The sequence below is a fragment of the Panthera tigris genome, chromosome B4 (genome assembly GCF_018350195.1).
Source record: "Panthera tigris isolate Pti1 chromosome B4, P.tigris_Pti1_mat1.1, whole genome shotgun sequence".
In the NCBI taxonomy this organism is placed as follows: domain Eukaryota; kingdom Metazoa; phylum Chordata; class Mammalia; order Carnivora; family Felidae; genus Panthera; species Panthera tigris.
The window spans coordinates 103,041,147-103,046,753 of NC_056666.1; the positions used below are offsets into that span (position 1 = coordinate 103,041,147).

The 5,607-nt window shown below is 40.2% G+C and overlaps 1 pseudogene; it reads right to left on the reverse strand.

Annotated features, from left to right (window-relative positions):
- Positions 1-241: 241 nt before the first annotated feature.
- Positions 242-1,138, reverse strand: LOC102949616 (annotated as a pseudogene).
- Between the last annotated feature and the right edge of the window lie 4,469 nt (positions 1,139-5,607).

Consider the following 5,607-nt stretch of genomic DNA (forward strand, 5'->3'; position numbering starts at 1 on the left):
CTTCACTGTGCACTTTCACCTCATTGAAGTTGAAGCTGCTCCTTTTGTATATTTTTCCACTTCAGTGTGACATAGATTGTTAGGGTTTCATTAGTGGTTTCATATGTGGCTTTTTAAGGAAAAAAAAAGGTTTCAATTTCTTGCGCAATTCACAGTTCTCAGATGAGACTTTTTTTTTTTTTTTAAATCTTAGTCTGGGGACATTTTAAATAATCAAATGCTCTTTATAGTAGACTGTGTCTCAATGCAACTGCAATAAATAAGCATCTACATCCTTGGCTATGTTACCGGTATATCCTGGAAGCAAAGTAAGGTGATTTTCCTGTTCCCATAGTCCACTTAATTGTTGCTTTAAAATCTGAATATGTCCATCATTTATAGTTTCTGATTTGGATGATATTTCTGACCACCACCTTTTTATTTCTGCCTGAGGCCAATTTAAAGCAACTATTCTATATTTGTCAAATTTGCTTTTAAGTAGGGACTTGACTAGAGGTAACAAATCTACACAGCAGCCAAGTGAGATGTATTGTTTTTCCTTCTGTAAACTATTGGTGAGCACAAGAAGGCAATCCATGACAACTCCAAGGTCTTCTATCCTTACCAAATAAGCTACAAGCTCACTTATACTTCTCTTTTTCCAGAACGCTAAAGCTATTCCTGCTGAACAAAACCTGTGCCATTGTTTCATGGTCCTGAGAAACCTCAGAGAAAAACCCACTATATTTTAATGATGGGCTTTCTGTCTGTGAAGAACCAGAATCACTGGAGTTAAGCAAGTATGTTCGACTATCATGGCGTAATTTTTCAGGTGGGTGGCCTGCACAAGCCAGTTCATTTTATTTGCCGTGTCGCAGCCCGCACTTCTAGGGGACTGCTTTTTTCTGTAACAAAGATTTGGAAAAGGATGATGCACTTTCTGCGATAGATCACCTCACGTAGTTTATCTGGGCTTTTCACAGCTTGTCCAACTGTTCTATTTATGTAAGCAGCCAACTGTTTTGGAGATTTCTTAACCTCCCTCCTTCATGTTCTTATTAGTAAAATTAGAGACCCTTTTTCTAGGAAGACCGGTGGAATAGGCCTCCATAGTATCACAATAAGTTCTTTTTTTAACACTCTGGGCTTCACATGCCATCATGTCTTAAATACCGGCGTCTCTTGGTACCACAGCACCTCAGCCCTGCCCCGGGGCTGACAAGCTGCGCCCGGCAGCCTAGAACGTCCCTCCGCTGCTGGGCCAAGCCCCACTCTGAGCCATTCAAACAGGGCCGTGCCAATAAAAATACATTTCTAAGTACTTATTTTACATTTTGCATTTCATATACTAACTGTAATACCGCAGGCACACTAATGGTACCTAAAAAATGCCTAGGCCCAAATAGATAAGTTATCAATAGTTAGCATGTCCAAGCACCCTATTAGGGAGGGCTGGCTTCTACTTACATTACATTTACTTCACAGGCTGGCTATGATCTTGCACATTACAGTGAGATTGCTTCTTGCCAGGGTTAAATTCTCAAGTCAGCTAGTAAGGCAAAAATTGTCCTTGAATTCCTTTATATCATCTATAAAACTTGATTTGGGTCTATACCCTAATTCTTTTTTTTTTTTTTAATGTTTATTTATTTTTGAGAGAGAGACAGACAGAGCACAAGCTAGGGAGGGGCAGAGAGAGGGAGACACAATCCAAAGCAGGCTCCAGGCTCTGAGTTGTCAACACAGAGCCCGGCTCAGGGCTCACACTCACAAACCGTGAGATCATGACCTGAGCTGAAGTCGGACACTCAACCAACTAGCCACCCAGACACCCCTTATACCCTAATTCTTAGATGCATTAAAATCTGAGGACTACTATGCTAAACTTAAAACCAAAGTTGAAACCTTCAGGTAGCTAGTGACTTGGTGCCGGGAGACAGTGTGGCCGCAGTTTAAGCGTCCCTCCCTTGAAATCAGCCCACAGACTTTGAATCCTAGAGCCATCACTTAGCACCTGTGTGACCTTGGTTAAATGACAGTGTCTCTTGCTCTGTTTCCACATCTGTAAAATTGGATTATAATTGTACCTATGGAATAGGCTGGTGTGAAGGTCAAAGGAGATAATCTGTATAAGCTGTTTGCAACGGTGTCTGGCATGTAGTAAATGTGTTCGCTATTCCTCCTGACTTGAAAACTATAAAAATCCTAATAGAGAGCAAATGATGGATGAGAATTATAAAATGTTTCTGTTTGCCTGAAGGATTTAGTCCATTCTGTTTTAATAAATCAGCCTCTGCAAACCTAATGAATATAAATAAATAGTTTCCTGGGAGGAGGTAACAAAATAAAATGTCACCTGGCACACAGTAGGTAAATGCTTACAGGATTTTAAGTTAAATCTTGCGTGCACAGCTGGACATGCATACTATTCTTGGAAAAAGTATGGAGAGGACCTTGACTGCTTGCATCTATCTTTCCAGTCTGTCAATACCTTTTTGAGGCCCCGCTGAACAGGAATCAGGCTCGTGCTCTTAGGCATTAATGCCATGAAATAAGGGTTAGGCTCTAAATCCACCTCAAAAGTACCTATACTATAACTCCACTGCACTGAGACCTCCCACGTCACTCCTTCTGCATAAAACGTTTTCAGCTTCTTGGCCAAAAAGCCCCCCCATAGTATGATAGCTCACCAAGTTTCAACAGCATATCCAACCCCAGCTAGAATTCCCAAAGGAATGGTTTCTCTAGGTGCTCTGTCTGAAAGCTGTGGGGTCCATTATTCACTCTGCACACACACACACACACACACACACACACACACACACACGTTCTGTAACTCCAGTTACTTAAACTTCTACCTCTTTGTCACCATTACCTCCATTGAGCTTTTGCCTGGTAGAGCAGTCAGGAGAGCCCCTGCCTCTGCCAGTGTAAGGGCAGACTGTACCCTTTCCTGCTGAAAGCATACCTAGTCTGAATATCTCAGTCACTGAACCAATATGCATTCTGTATTGCAGCCTACCAGAGATCGCATAGTGCATTTAGGAGACCAATGGATGAGGAAGAAGATACACTGATCTCATGACACCTATGAGCTGGAAGGGAGGAATGAAAATTATATTAATGAAAATTTGCTATAATATGTGCCACTGTTGCGACTCTGTACCTAACTTTCCTTTGTAGGATAGCAAGACCAGACCACATCCTACGTAAATATGAAACACTTGTCAACATTCAGGTATTATTCACATGTGAGGGGCAAATATAGTTGATGAGGGACCATAAGGCAAGCTGAGGGCCAAGCACAAGCTGGCATTAACCCTCCCCCCAAGGGTGGGATACATGTGACCTTCCTCAGGCACTTCTGGCTGCCTAAGGACAAAGGAAAGGACAGAAAGCAAATGGTTAAACTGATAGAGTCTCCATCAGTTTACAAACACCTTACTAAATTACAAGAAAAAGCAATCTATTAATAGCCTAATCTCCAAAAACCTATAGACTCAGTTTCCTGGAGCCCCCAAATCACCCTCCCCTCCATAGTGATGTGGGGAACAAAGGCAAGAAGGAAGTGGCAGATAAAATTTGAATTTCCTTATAACCTGCAGCCCACTGACAAATACTTGAGTCAGGCAGAGTAAAATGTTTCTCCAGGAACTTCCTGATGTCTTAATTCTAACATCATTTTACTTAATTTTTCCTGTATCTCTACGAAGAAGATACTACTCTCTAAGAATAGAGAATCAATACACAGGCCACTTTCCCTCATGAGCTTGATTTCAAAGCCCACCTCTCTTTCTTTCGGCCCTATCTCCACCTCTCAAAAAGCTGCTTTTAAAGACGTACCCTGGACCATATCAGCTTTTCATCCACTGTTCAAAAGTGAATTCACCTATCACCTCCCCAATCTTCCTTGTTAATAATTCTGAGATTAATATTCAAGGCCGGAAATTGTTTAAATGCCAGCAGGTTAGCTGGCCAAGAGGAACTGTATTGATATGAACACTATTTTGAATAAGACTGTAATGTGGACAAAGCAGATAGAAATGCTATAATTATATAAGACAATGAGGATCGATGCAGAGGTTGATTTGTAGTTACAATGTATTTCTCACAAAAAGAACACACTCAAATGTTTTCTTTAGCTTTTCTTATATATGTATATAATTGGCCCTCAGATCTGAGGAGTGGTTTGAATGTACCACATAAGTGGAAAGTAATGTTGTTTCTTTTTTATTTAAATCTCTTGTTTATCCATATAAATCGTGCCCATCTCCAGCTCCTCTTAAAAAACCTTCAAGCATTCTCAAAGCACAGAACCAGTGCCTTAAAGACAATTTGCATTTTACATTTGGCTATTTCAATTACTGTGAATGGCTCCTTTCAGTTTTCTTTCTGTTTTTATGCTTTGTTCTATCATCCAAATGCCTTTGTAAAGTTTGGAAGTTTAAGAAACAACAGGAAAGGACCATATGTTTTAATCTCCTTAGTGAGCTCCTTTTATCTTAATAATATTTCTTGCCCAGTTTCAAAGTTACTTTGGACATATTTACTTTCTCTGACATGATAGCTTTACGGCAATATAAACCAGGGACATACATGCAATGTCTCTGAGATGTTTTCTTCAACCACCTCTTTGTTTAGTCCCTAGGGCCCTTATCTCCCCTACTTTATTTTTTATATTCTTTTTAAAAATTGTGCTCTGTAACTTCATTATTGCTATGGACTGAATGTGTCTCCCCCAAATTCACATGTTTAAATCCTAATCCCCAATGTAATGGCCTTTGGATATGCAACCTTTGGGAGGTGATCTGGTCCCAAGGCTGAAGCTCCCACAAATGAGATTAGTGTCCTTATAAAAGAGACCCCAGAGAACTCCTTTGCCCCTTCTACCTTATGAGAACCGGTTAGAAGATCCAGGAAGTGGTCCTTCACATAGTCTGCTGGTGCCTTGATCTTGGGCTTCCCAGATTCTAGAACAGTGAGAAATATATTTTGTCTATGGTGTTTCTGTTATTGCAACCTAAATGAAGACAATGATGAAACTTTCCACTGAACAACATATTAAAATTTTTCTTAATTTTTTAATGTTTATTTATTTTTGAAGGAGAGAGAGAGAGAGAGACAGAGCGCAAGCAGGGAAGGGATAGAGAGAGGGGAAGATACAGAATCCGAAGCAGACTCCAGGCTCCAAGCTGTCAGCACAGAGCCCGACATGGGGCTCGAACCCACGGACGGACGGTGAGATCATGACCTGAGACGAAGTCAGATACTTAACTGACTGAGCCAGCCAGGTGCCCCTAAACATATTAAAAATTTAAGGAAAACTTTATACCCTTGCATCCAAAGTTATTATCTTTCCTATAAACACCAAACATTGAAAGTTATCATTCCATCCTTTTTATTTTTTGTAACAACTTTATTGAGTTATAATGCACACGTCATAAAATTCATCCATTTCAAGTGTACAATTGAATATTTTCACATAGTTGTACATTCTTCACCTCTATATAATTTTAGACTATTTTCACCACCCCAAAAGAAAACACCATATCCAGAAGCTTTCACTCCCTATTCCCACTTCCCCCCAGCTCCTAGAAATCACAAATCTTTTCTCTCTCTAGATTTACC